Below are 14,199 nucleotides of genomic sequence, written 5' to 3' on the forward strand. Positions count from 1 at the left end.
TCTAGATTACAGAAAATGTTTTAGGTACTCACTACCTACATCAATAGTTTGGTGACAATCTCAAACAAATGTTTGTTAGCACTAGTATGCCTCCATCATGCTGAAGCCTGATGGAGGCTTTCTACTTTTAAAGGGTTACCATTGAAAGAAAAAGGAAGATAAGCTACTTCAATTTACTACTACTACACTGCATTAAGGGGTTACAAATATGTTTCACTTTTCTTTTTAACTAGAAGTTTTTGGTTTTAAGAGTAATTTTTCAATGATGACAAGTTGTTTAATCCTATAGATTTCTTTTTGTTTGAGACAAAGCCTCCTTTTTATTTACCAGCGGGCTAAAAAAAATAAATACCACATATATGGTATAAAAAGTTAGGTTAAAACTGAATAACTGTAATTTTGCTGTGTGAAACATTTAAAATAATTAGTGTTAAAAAGATGTATTCCTATATGATGATTTAAATTTGTCTCTGAGTTTGAGCTACGGTAACTTTTCATCCTAGGTCATTGGCAGCTGAGTGTGTGGCAGTGTTTTTCCAATTCCTGACTAATGATGAACTCCCCGGAGTCATAACTCCTGTGAAGAAAAGATGATTTGGTGGAGTCTGCCAAGGGACCAAGCTTTACTGGCATAGCCTGGGCGTCCCTCATTTGTTATGAAGCCATACTGCCACCTTGCCAAAACAGGTGCCAGGCCAAGGACAAACTGTGTGTGTGTGAGGGTGGCTACGACTGTGTGTGTGTTTACTCGGGTGAGGCTGTGCATGGATGCATGTGTGGTCTGACCCTCATCCCTGGACTAAAACCTTGGTGAACAGCCATGCTGGCATCTAAAAATATCCCAATGGAGCTGCGGTTTGAAAATACTGAAGGTTCTTATGCTCAAAGACACAACATTTTGGTTGTTCTCGATGTGCACATCAACAAAGGTGTATCAGTTTATCTTTTTTTATTGGGTAGAGAAAACTTTTTAAATGTGTGCATCGTAGTTTCCACACTAAAAGGCAGAGTCTAAAGCCTTAAGGTTTTTTTTTTTTTGGTTTTTTTTTTAAACGTCAGAGTACCTTTTACCTCGGAGCGCCTTAATTCTGGCTGTGTTTACTCTGTCAAAATGTCAGTCTGTTATTTAAATAAGTTGCAAAAAAGGTTGGGTGTTTTGTAAAAACGCTAGTGTGGCTAACCCGTAGCATGTTCTGACTGTTTTTTTTTCTTACGTTTTACTGACAAGGTTGGGGGTTAGCGTGGTCACAGAAACATTTTCTATTGAGAGTTAAAGAACTTGAATGCTAACTCTGCTAATATGGCTAACGTGTACCGAGTTACAAACACGTTCTAAGGTTACAGTGAACGCATTTAATAAAGTCCGACTGGCGTGAAGACTTATCTCTGGTTGTGTCCGAAGTCCTTCACTACTCACTATAGTGCGTTCGTCAATTTGTAGTGCTGTCCGAATCTACAATTCCAAAATTAAGAGCCTTAGAAATTTCCCAGAAGTCTTTGCGAAAAACCAGTGTGCATCAATGCTAACAAGATTGGCGAATATGAACCACAAGGCATTGCGTCGGAAGATTTTCCCCCCCAAAAAATGTATTATTTTAATAAACCATCAACGTTTTTATCTTCAGAAGACAGTGGAACCATAATTGTTGCAAGACTCTCATATTAATGAGATTTTAAAAATAAATAAACAAAAGCAGTGTGTCCGAGTTGCTTTTAAAATTCAGTGCCCCACTGTATAGTTTTTTTAGCAGTTAGGGGTTAGGGTTAGGGGACATAGCCTCTGACTCTTTTTTTTCTCGCTTAAGGCGCCTTATAGTTTGGTTTGCCTCTATGACAAAAATCTGAAATTTTACCAATCATTAGTGGTGCGCCTTATAATCCAGTTTGCCCTACAGTGCAGACAATACCGTATTATTTTTAGTATATATTTTTAACTTACACTTTTACATTATTGAGTTCAATTTTGTTTATTCATTTTACTCACCAAGCTTAAAATTCTTGCAACTTCATCGCCACATCACAAGTTTGGTCTCCATATTTGCTAACCGTAAGTAAAGCAAGATGCTGCCATTAAACTGTTCCTGTGACTTTTCCATTATACGCACATGAAGAAAAAAAAAGAAGCTATAGTGGTTTTTTTTGGTCAGTCCTGAGAAAGCTTTCCCCTTAAACACAAACACACGTAGTGCTCCATCCACCTCCTCCGCTAACTCTTCTTGCTGTATTGTTTTGAGTGAAAGAAGAACCATCCCTAATCCACTTCATGGATCAGTTTCACAGAGATGGTAAAGCCATTCTCCCTCCAAGCTAAAGCAATTCAGATCAGACACCTTGATGTCTCAAAGAGCACACAGTGAGCTCTTGTTTTCTGTTTTGACTGCTGGGAATCCGTGCCAGACAGCACCCCCTGATTCCAGCTCAAAGATAAAACTAATGAGGTTTTCATTTGAGTCTGTTTTAGAACAATAACGGAGTCATTGGCAGACCTGGATGTTTTCACTAGCGCCTCAGATTCTGTGATCCGCTAATCTAGGATTTGGAGGAGTTGGATTTCCAAACTTGAAGGTGTAAGGCTGCACAGCATCGAAAATGCAGTTGTTACTTCTGTTTGCTTCTTTTTTAATTGCAACTTGGAAATATGTCTAAATTGTCTGACACTATTTTGTTATTTTTATTAGTGTAAGGAAACACTGTTGCTGAAATAAGGTGTCAATCATGCATCTATTGGGTGCTAATTGTGCAATAATAGATGTGTAATTCCAGAGATTGATATTCCCACAGTTTTTCGCTTCTCCTTGGACTTAACTAGGGGTGGACCCTGACATTAGCATCTCTGAAAAGCATCAAAGACAAAGCTCTGATCCTTTAACAAAAGCTGGATGTTCTTACAACGACACAGTTTATATTGACATCTCAAACCACACACCTGCATGAACGCTTCATGAGGTGCCTTGAGGTGACAGCAGAGTTTTTTGAGATAAAACTTTGTTTTTGGTCATAAAGGTTCATCACTTCCCTTCAGGTACCAAAGTGGAAACAGTTGCTTGATAGCAGCACTGGGGTCTACGCAATGTTATGAGTTAGATCATATGACTACATTTTTTTTTTCTCTTTTGCGATTGTGCCTGAACTTGTTCTGTAAGGACTGTTTCCTTGCTGCACAGGTTTTGTTGAAACCTGCCGCCCCTGTGGCCCAACTGCTTTCTCACTGGTATCATGATACACAGCTGTGAAAGAAAATGTGAAAAGACTGCGCTTATAAAAAAATGATATGACAGTTTAAATATAATAAAAAGTATTTGTCTACTACCTCTCCTATCCTGAGGGCTGAAAACTTGTGTGATCTAAAATTTTTACCTTCCGGCCACAGCAGAAATAACAGATTGGAGAACTTCTCTGGAATGAAGAAAGCAAAAAAAGAAATAATAATAAAAATGCATCCCTGCAAAGGAAAAATAAGAACAGATGCCTCCTAATCGGATGATCAGCCATGTATTATTTTACAGGTAGTGTTGCAGAGTCTGTCATTCGCCACAAATGTGTTTTCCAAGAGGTCTGGACGCCCAAAAGACCTTGTGTCGTACACATTTTGTGAAAATGCAGCACTTTTCTTTTCTCCTGTTCTTTCACGGAGTAAGCAGATCATCCACACAGTGATGTTTACAACAGCAAGTTGCCGCTGACATTGTCTTGCATGGAGCGGGTGGTATCTTGGAAGATGTCACCAAGCTGGTTTCTAAGGAGACAATCCCATCGGTACTTTGTTTTCTTTTTTTTTCTGCTATAGTCATTATAATGAACAGTCTGAGTAATTTTATAAAATAATTTTATAGGCAGATCTTTTTTTCTTCGCAGTCATTTGGTGCGTTATGTGTCGTTGGAGTCTTTCCGTTAGGCGTTTTGAATGTCAGCGTTTCAAAGTAAGAATTCACCCCGTGCCCCAAATCAGAGGCTCAGTTAGCACTGACTTAAATCTTATGTAACTCTGGGCTTTTGACAGGCAGACACCTCTGCTGACTACAGATAGGTAATTTGTTTTGATCTGTGATTATAACGCTCGTGTTCAGAGGGAGATGTAAACCCTCTTGTGAAGCTGTTAGGCAAATCCTCACAATGTGGGGAGAAGTGCCCCTGGGGGTCTCAGGTTTTCACTCTCCCTCTCAGTTTTTCTTCTTTTCTCTCCGTCTTTCTTTTTTCTTTATTTTATTTTATTATTTTTTTTTTCATCTCATATGAGAGACAAAGCCTCCTGCCAAATGCTGAAGCCCCCCAGGAGCTCATCATACAGAAAACGAAGGCTCCTCTGAGAAAAAGAAGAACGAGGAGGAGGAGGAGGGCAGAGAGATGGAGGGAAGTTTAGGCCTTGTCTAAAGGTGGGGAAAGAGTGTGTGCCCTGTTTACAGTATTTTTAAGGAGTCCATCAGAGCATTTTGCACATCTCACAAGCCTCCATCCTTTGACGCCCTCCTTGCTATTTCCCTTAACACCGCCGTTTGTGGTTTGTGCCAGACATACCTGCAAAATGATCTGCTAATTATCTCCTAAATACGATCGTTCTTGTTGGCTGAACAGCTTACTTAATTGAAGGGGCGCTCTGTCTTCCGTCTGTTCCCCTCCTTCATGCCCTATGAGTGTGGGAGGTGGGGAGTGGGTTGTGGGCTTAGGAGAGTGGCTTATCTCCAAGAGCTCGTTATATTAATGCCAGTAATTATATGTTTTGCTTACTTTTGATGTTCTTTTGTTCAAACGAGGAGAGTTAATAAGAGAATGATGGCAAATATGTCAGAAGGCCCTCTGACCTTTCTTTGGGCTCTGGAAATTCCTCCGTGTGCCCACGGGGGCTTCGTGTGAGTGTGTGGACCTCGGGGGATATTGAAAAGGTGGCACCTGACTCCCAGTAATGTCAGTACACAGGTAATAGCAGGGGCTCATGATCAAACGCCGACTTTCTTTTTTCACACCAACGTTATTAATTGGCAGGTGCTCACATGGCTCCTCATTCAGGAGCCGGAAAACCGCGGGGACAGCAGTGGGAAGGAACGCGGTTGAAGCATTTGTTTTCAATTCTATTTAAGAGCCAAACCAATTGGAGCCACGATTGCCAAGATGTGCACAGGTCTCTGTGCTCTCCCCGAGGAAAACGCTGGCATGAAGAGGCGCTTTAATGGAAAGAAACAGTCGCTAATGAGGCAAATAAATAACAGGCTCATAAAACAGAGGAAATGGGGGGGGGTTATATCAAGAAGCAGAGGATGATGGGAAAGAACAAATGCTGTGAAGTCAAATTTGAATGATAGTTGTAGCGCGGGAGATCGTCGCAGAAATACACGCGAGCTCCTGCATGCAGGGATGTTCGACTGTCGACGCTAATGAGGGCATCTGAGATGTAAGAGGAGGAACCGGCTTATGGGGATTCCGATTGAATAATATTATCTCCCTCTGGTTGTGCATTTTATGCATGCGTTTCTTCTTTGTTTGAGAACTGCGATTAATATGCTAAAATCAACAGAATTGTTTATGTCATGAGGCAAGTCTTCATGATGTTGAAAAGTTTGTCATGTCAAACACAATGTATACATCAAATCACCAGACTAAGAATAAAACAAATTAGTAAATACCGCCATCATAGCTTTTTTATTTTCCAGTTAAGGTGACAAAAGCTGCTTTTCTTTATTTAAAAGGATACACTGTCCTTTCAGTCCAATGTTGTTTTCTCAAGTGTGAGGTGAGTAAAAGTGACAGTTCAGTGCGTGTACACTGATGATATTTTCTGGGAATGTATTGAAAGTTTCTAAATCAATCCAGAGCCTTTGTTGCTTTGCTTTTAACACCTTCAGAGTGTGAAGCTACGTTCACACCGATGTCAGGGAAAAGTCTATGTAAATGGGTGTAAATGTGCGTTTTGGGATTCCCTGTGCAAAACTCTGGCATTCACACGAGGCTGGGAACATTTTTAGGACTGTTTTTCGGAGTCTAAGTACAAAAGGCAGGGCTATTGAACATACGATGCAAGTTGAACCAGATCAAACTTTGACGTAAGGAGGGCGCCCCTTCTAATTCATGGAAGTACCGATCGTTTGAAAATTGATAAAGGAGAAGAAATTAAAAATGACGGTTTGTGCCCAGACACAATTATATGACACCAAAGCCTTTGCTGCCCGACCACTATGGCTTCTCCCTATCCCCACACGTATCCCTCCTAGTGGAGACCTTTGGAAAATTAGCTTCTTCCAATTCTGGATGATGTCACCAATAGTCGCAGGTCATCTACGTTGGTGCGGAAAATACATAACATCGATTTTATAACTTTGAAAAGTCAGGCAAAAACTGAATACTTATGTTAAAGTGCAAATCTCTGTGTTTCAGAAATACATTTCTCCTCCATGCCACAGCGCAAAGCGGATCACCCTACCGGTGGAGAGATTACAGTCTTCAAAGAAGACTTTCGGACATCACTAAAGGTTCAAATGTGCCCCTCAATTGGAGCAATAAGGAGGAACCAGAAGTGTAGGGAAGCAATTACCTACCTAAGCCCAACTCTTAAATATATCAGAATAGAACTGTGAAAGCAAAAAGCCTGGAACAAGACGCTTCAAACGCAGCCTTCTTCCAACTGTAGGTGATGGACATGCACTAGTAATCATTAGAAAATGAAAAAAATATATGACAAATGCCTGTTTAGGAACCCGTGTTTACCGTTTACCAGAGTATCAATAGCTTGAGCCTTATCTTGTTTTTTAAATTATAATTCTTTCAAAGGGTAACCTTGTGTAGATCGTTTTCTTTTATCACTTGAGCACTGCTTCTGCAAAATAAAACTGACAAAGGGGAAAGAAAATCATTTAAGTGTGCACTTTTTTCCCTGAAAATCATCTGTTTCTCGTTGTCTGCCTTTCTGAGTTTGACTCTCTTTGTGAACCCACCCTTGGAACTGTAAAAGTGAAGACGAAAACCGGCTGTAACACACCGCAGTTAAGACATTCCCATTCACACCTGTGTTTTGACAACACATCTCGCAAGAGGGATCAGAAGTGGTTTCAGAGTTTCTCCCTTTGCCATTTGATATCAAAGAATGATCCCCACAGTGGCAGAACACGCATGACTCCGGGGAAAGGGATTAACGCAACATTAAAACTAATCCCCAGGAGTCAGACAATGTTTTTCAAGCAAAGGAGAGGAAACAAAGAGACAATGCCACTGGATGTCTTCATCTGCGCTGTGTTTGTTTCGGTGAGAGTGAAGAACAGGAACTGCTTCTAGTCTGAAATGTTTACACTGCAAATATTAAATAGGCAGACATCAGTGATGACAAGAGTAATAATTATCCTTTCATGCATGACTTATGGCTCCTGTGAAACTGCAAAAAAGATTAGGCGTAGACAACGGCTGATTTCATGGTTGTGTGCTTTTGCAAAAGTTCTAATTTATTCACTTTGAACACTTTAAGTCACACTCAACTGCCAACCTCCACATATTATTAGCCCAGCTGGCAAGTAGAGGTGAACCCCGGTTTATCAGAACGTTGAGGGTAAAATAATAGACCCAATGCATTGTGGTCTATAATTGCCAATCTAGTGAGCATTGATGCACACTGGTTTTTCGCAGAGACTTCTGGGAAATTTCTAGGACACTTGATTTTGGAATTTGTAGAATGTGTTGGGAGTTAGCATAAACAGACAAGGTTGGGAGTTCCAGGTATTGTCCATATGCTAACGTGGCTAACTCTTCTAAAATGGCTAACGTGTTACAAACAAGTTCTAGGCTGTGTCCGCATTCCTTACTACTCAAAAACTATGTAGTGTAGGACTATCTTGTGGCTTGGATTTTAAAAGCGCTGCAAAATGGCGAATGCACTGTATAGTTCACCAAGCAGTGAGTAGTGAAGGAATTTAGACACAAACCTAGTTACACTGAAAAAAATAACTAATAAGATTTACTAAAGAAAATCCTCGTAACAATTTGCACTAACAATTCTTAAGTAATTTTTAATGCGTTTATGGACATATAAATTACAAACAATGATCTAGTAAAATTTACTTAACTTCCACAAGTCACATTATGATGGAATCTTAAGTAATGTTTACTTGGTGATATTTCTTTTACAAGGTTCATTTACTTAGTTTAATTAAGTAAAATGTACAATACTTTACTAAAGAAGGTGTTGAAAATATTTAAACTTATTTAGCTATTACTGTTAAGTATTACATATTACATCTGAGTAAACTTAAATATGATTTTCAAATATTTTCACCCTGACCCAATCTCCACAATAAATGAAACAAAAAACATACTTTGCAACTGTTTATTCATCAATGACAAATACTTTGCTCTTTTATTCAGTTTACATTTCCTCCAACACAAAATTATCAACCAATACTTTGTCCATGTAATCGATTTAAGTATTCTCCAATAAAATATTAATTTTCTGTTCATGTAATCAATTAAAATTTTCTAAAACACAAAAATATTAAATAATAATATTAAATATTAAATAACTTAATATACTTTGTTCATGTAATCAGTTTACATTTCCTCCAACACAATATCATTAAACAAACAGTCCATAAATGTACCCCATCAGCAGAGCACCGGCTTTTGCAGTATTTTGACACTGGGAAAGGATCTTTTGTCCCTCAAGAACCATTTTGCCATCAACTGGATCTTCTTCAGTAGAATGGACAACAAAGATTTTCATGTCTGCATCATGAAAGGGATCACAGTGAACATCCTCCTGTAACAGAAAAATAAAATAAATGAATAAAGTTAAAAAGCCAATTACATTAAAGGCAGTGAATCAGGGAATTCAGTTTCTGGACTATTCTGAAATGTCATTTGCTCATCAAAACATTGCCTGGGGTATTTCTTCTATTTCGCTGAGGCATTTAAGTAAGCATTCATTTTTAAAAGAGGTTTTTATATGTACTGCAATTTTAAGCTAAAGAAAAAGTTGGTTCCATGTTTCATTATCTGCAGTGCAGACCAATCAGACCTCAGCATTTTGTATGAGGGCAAAAATGGAGGTTCTCCAGTGAGCGGTAGCATCCAGGTGACTTTCCTGCAGCTGGTGGTGAAACCAAAACTCACTGAAGTTAGAGCGGTGCTGATTAATCTGGTAAACTTAGAAACAGTGCCGAGCTCACCGATACATTCGCCAATTTCCAAAAATAGAAAGTCCAAACACACAACATCGATCAGTGGTATCAAAAAAAGAAAAGTAGTAATATTTATAACTTTATTCTTGTAAATTTACGCATTTTAAATTCTTACGTTTACAACTTTTAAAGTAAAAAAACATATGACTTTAAATAACACAAACTTACGGGGCAAAAGTAAAAATGTAGTATGTGACTTTTAAAGTCATAAATGTACAACCGAATTCTCATAATTTGAGTTATAACTTTTTTCTTGTAAATGTAGGACTTTAGTCGTAATCATAAAAGAACAAAAATGCTGTTGCAAAACTGGCCCTAATACTCCGTTGTAGTGTGTGCAGTATGATGTAATTGAAAAAGAAATGGGACTTAGAGTAATCACTTACTCATAAGTAACATACTTAATCATCCTGACTAAGGCGTCTCATCATGAACAAAAGTTAGTGGCACTTAAAACCAGTGTTATTTTCTGTTTTAAGTAGTAGTCATGTAGAAAGATGCCATTTAATTGTGCAACACAAAAAGTAAAAGTAACAAAAGTGATTTTGACTAAACCCACCTGTCTAAGTTTTTGCAAAATCAGCATAATCTTGCTTCCAACAATCCCTCCTTTTGCCTCCATCAGACCAATACGTTTTGGTGTGCAGTTGTCGAGTTGTACATGAACATCTGCTCCACGGAAATGGGTGTAACCATCATCCCATGATGATTCCTCTATGATCTAAAAAATAAACAAATAAGTAAATTTAAGATGCACAAAAATGTTCAAGAATTACAAGCCTCATACCTCAGCTTTAGAAAATAAAGCAGGCAATCTCTCCATGAAATCTTTAATGGCAGGGTTGGACCTCACTACTTCAAGCCGTTGGCTGGAGAACGTGTCCACGTCCTTGTTCCTACTGAACTATCCCCTATATTAGCACCCTAAAGAAGAACAAAAAAAGAATAACACCAACACAATGACACACAGAGAACTTTAAACAAGCACATGCATAAATATAACTTCATAAAATCAAAAAATGTTACAATAATTGATTGCTAAAATTAGTTTTATTTTCTACTTGCCTGAATAAAGCTGTTTGTTTCCCAATCCAATCTCTTCTCTGGTAATTCATCCACTAACAAGTATCTCCTGTTGGTAAAAAATATGTTTAGATAGAACATGCATTAATTCAATTATTAGCTTTGTATTATTTGACTAAATTACAAAACTATATGAACATTTATATTCCGTTTCTGTTTTGAATTAAGTGCACACAATTAAAGTCTCTAAGTAACACTTTCAATGAAAGTGTCATTTGGCTGTGGTCATCAATTTTTCACCAAAGTTTTAAAGCATCCTTCTCCTGCAGTCCTCATCTTGACTTTCACACTTTACTAGGAGTTTGCAGCGTCTCAGCTGTGGCAAAAAGCACCTGCGGCTCCTGTACAGTCTCACCCCACACCCACCCATCCCGCCGCCCCTGTCAATTCAAATGCTCGCGCTTTTGGACACATTTTTTGTTTCTGCGGTCAATTCAAATTCAGCCAGCGACAGTTCAGAACCCCACCCCGTCCCGGTCGACAGTTCAAATTCAGTGCGCTTCTAATAAAAACCCTTTTCCCCCGCCGTCAATTCAAATTCAACGGCTCCGAGTCCCCCGTCGACAGTTCATAACCACCACCGCCAGCCGGCAGTTCAATATATATAATTTGTGTAGGGAAAAAAAATACATTTTCCCTACACAAATTTTGTTTATTCAGTCTCGTTTTAACTCCCGCTAACTTGAGAAAGTAGTAAGCTAGCAGTTACCCTGACATTCACAGCGAATATAACCACGAACGACTCGAATACATTCAAAATTTAGCGATATAGACTTCTCCTGCTTCTGACAAAACATTAACAAAAGTAAAACTATTTTATTGTATTTAAAATACTTACGGTAATTATGCAACGACGCGACGGCGGCAGAGGGCTTCCTGCTCCGCTTCTCCGTTCATTCCTCTGCTCCTTCCGCTCGAAAAAAAGAGGGAAAAGAAGGCGCTGGCCGTGTGCGCATGCGCGCAGATCATTGCAGAACGACTGAAGTTTTTCTAGTAAAACTTACAAAATATTAATGAATGCTGCCAAAGTTATTTCAAAAATTTGAAAGGTAGTTCTTACTTATAAACAGATAGTTTTTCATTACTCATAAAAAATATGTAAAATGTAAATTCTTTACTCGAAAAATCTTTGTATTAGCAAAATATTCAAATTATTTTGTAAATATTACAAGGAATAAATACGTATATATTACTGGAGCAAAAAGTTAGTTTTTTCAGTGTACTGTCAACGCAGTCACTAAAGTCTGACTGAGTGACTGACACATCACTGACCCGTTTGTCTCTCTTAATGCGCCTTATGGTTCGGTGCGCCTTATATTTGATATAACTTTAAACATATTTGTTATAAGTTCAAATATAGACCATTCATTGACGTTTTCCTTATAATCTATAGTGGGGGGAATACGGTAATAGTAGAAAAGTCCTTTTCGGGCATATTTAGGAGGATTTTGCTAATGTGCTGTTGCATCAGAAGTAAGTCTCTCTCACAGTGAGATGGCACACTACAGGAACTTGCAGTGATAACAACTATCAATGTAGATTGAACTACATTACAAAAACCAGAAGCATACAGGGCACAAAAGCCATGTAAAGCAAGAAAAGAACTTGCAAGTAACTCAACAAAGGCTACTCTTAGCAAAAGCATGTTCTGATCAGAAAAAAGTCTTCCACATACGTTTCAAGCCTGAGACATGGCTCTTCACTTCGTCACTTATCATATAATTCAGGATTATGTTTCTGTGCGCTGATGACGGAGCAATCTCTTGGTACCCGCTGCCCTCGTCCCTGTTAACCTCTCTCTGATGCCTCTGTGACTTTCAACACTTCTCCGCTCAACACTGGCTAATGATGTAACAGGCTCCTTAAATATGTAAAGTATAAGACTTAATCAAACCCAGTAGCGTGATTATGTGTTAATTCTAAAAACCCCAGTCCTGTACCGCTACAAGGTGATCCATTTTAAGTCAGCTTCTTTTTCCGCGGGAACACGAGGAGGAAAGTTCATGGGCAGATTACAGAAGTCGCTGTGATGGAAGTTTTCCAGTGAAGGCAGGTCTCCTCCTGACAGTTGTTTGAATTTCATGTTGAGATATCAGACACTCGTTAAAATAAAGGTGACCCAGACAAATGTCACAGGTGTCAAAAGGCAATTAGTCTCCCTGTACTATCACGGTGTTAATCAGAGAGATGAAAATCATTATGGGAAGTTCAGCAGCGGGATTTCAACGCTTGGTTTTGCTCTCATGACAGATGACACACCGGAGGAGAAATGAAAAAACCTAAGACTGCTGAGTGTTTGATGATTTGGGGATAAAGAGCTCTAGCGCTTTGGGATTTTATCTAAAATGTAAAGCGCATTCTAAATAAAATTTATTATTATTATTATTATTATTGCTTTCAAGTGTTCAGATTTGACTGATAATCTTTTTTGATGAAATTTAACAAGCGCTTATCCCAATATGGAAACCTCAATTGTTTTTGGCACTGATTTGAAGGGGGGGGGGGGGTATCTGGAACCAGCAGGAGAGTCTAGATGGGCTGTTCTTTAAATATGAAGACTTTTGTGCCAAAACACAAAACCGATGGAGAGGAAAGGTAAGGGAGAGATAGGCAGACAGTCAGAAGAAAACAGACTGAGAATAAGGGAGAACACATAGCACATAGAAAAGCATAGCTAATGGCCTTGGTATCAGATTTATTCTGAAGATGCAGCCGCAGAAAGAGGCAGGAAGGAAGGCTGGATGATTTCTTTGCCCCATCTTCCCCTTTCCCTGATTATGAAAGGAGACATGGCGTGAGGTCGAGGGTCAAGCCAAAAGGAGACAGCATTGTGTAGAAACTGTCACGCACCGCCACCTATTTTGACATGCACAGGCCCGTTTGTTGTCTGTCGAACATGCAAATTGGCGAGCCCAGGCTGTCATATAAAGGCAGGCAGATATGTGCCGGTCGAGAAAATGAGAGACCACCTGTAACCAAGAGAATGGGGAGTGATGGACAAGCATTCAGTCAGGCTGCTCGTCATTTCGCGGCCCGCCATTCACCCATCAGTAGAGTATCCTCCAGCACCCTCCTCCTCCTCCTCATTCTCAATCCTATCCCCAGCACGCACATATACATGTAAAAATCTATTCTTAATATTCAGAAGCAGGAAGTGAAGGGAAATAAATATATTCGACGGAAGGGGATTGGAGGGGGCCGATGGTGGTGATTTCAACCTGCTGGCTGCCTAATAGGATCCTGCATGAAGACAGCTGAGGGTCAGACCCAGATAATTAGTTGTCCACAGAGGAAACATCACTCTTTCACAGGAAGTGGACAGGACGACAAAGGGGGGGGGGGGGATAGGTGGCCTTAATGTTGTGAATCCTAAAGAAAGTTCTGAATGTGTCAGGTAATCAACACGACTGTTTCATCCCAGCAAGGCTCAAAGTTTAAATATGTCTTTTCCATTTGTTTGGAGGGTGACAGTGGCTGGTCATGGGGTCGGACACAGAATTCATTCGCTTAATTATACAGCGAGATGACAGGGTGTCATAGGAACTTGATGCCCTTATGTAAACTACCTATGGTGTGGGCCCGAGCAGATAATTAGCTGTCCAGCTGAAACATCACCCCCTCTGAGAGGCTGGGTGGTGAACAGAGGAGGAAGTTGACAAACATTTAAGAGTGAAGATGAATATAACTGGTTGGGAATATTTATCTATTTATTTGATAGCCATTAGCTGTTCGTTGAACACACTGGTATTTACACCAAATAGTCTATGTTCTAGGATTATAAGGGGATTATTTTCATTACCTTATCAGATCATTTATCCTACATTTTGCCACTAACCTGGTAACATGAAATGCAATTAGCACTGTTGCTTCTTTAAAGTGGGCAACAGAAGTCCTCGTGCTTGATGTCAACCATGATGAAACTGCAGATTTTAAAAGGCAAAGCGAATCATTAGGTCTGAAAAGA

The 14,199-nt window shown here is 39.3% G+C and overlaps 1 long non-coding RNA gene across 1 annotated transcript; it reads right to left on the reverse strand.

Annotated features, from left to right (window-relative positions):
- Positions 1 to 8,288: 8,288 nt before the first annotated feature.
- On the reverse strand, positions 8,289 to 11,250 carry LOC111948996 (uncharacterized). The gene is made up of 5 exons (XR_002875001.2): positions 11,074 to 11,250; positions 10,218 to 10,284; positions 9,940 to 10,076; positions 9,712 to 9,873; positions 8,289 to 8,731 (listed from the first exon to the last, which is right to left on the reverse strand). It is a non-coding gene; the product is annotated as an uncharacterized LOC111948996 (long non-coding RNA).
- Positions 11,251 to 14,199: the final 2,949 nt, after the last annotated feature.

Source organism: Oryzias latipes, chromosome 16 (assembly GCF_053564925.1).
Source record: "Oryzias latipes strain Hd-rR chromosome 16, Olatipes_Hd-rR_3.1".
Taxonomy (NCBI): domain Eukaryota; kingdom Metazoa; phylum Chordata; class Actinopteri; order Beloniformes; family Adrianichthyidae; genus Oryzias; species Oryzias latipes.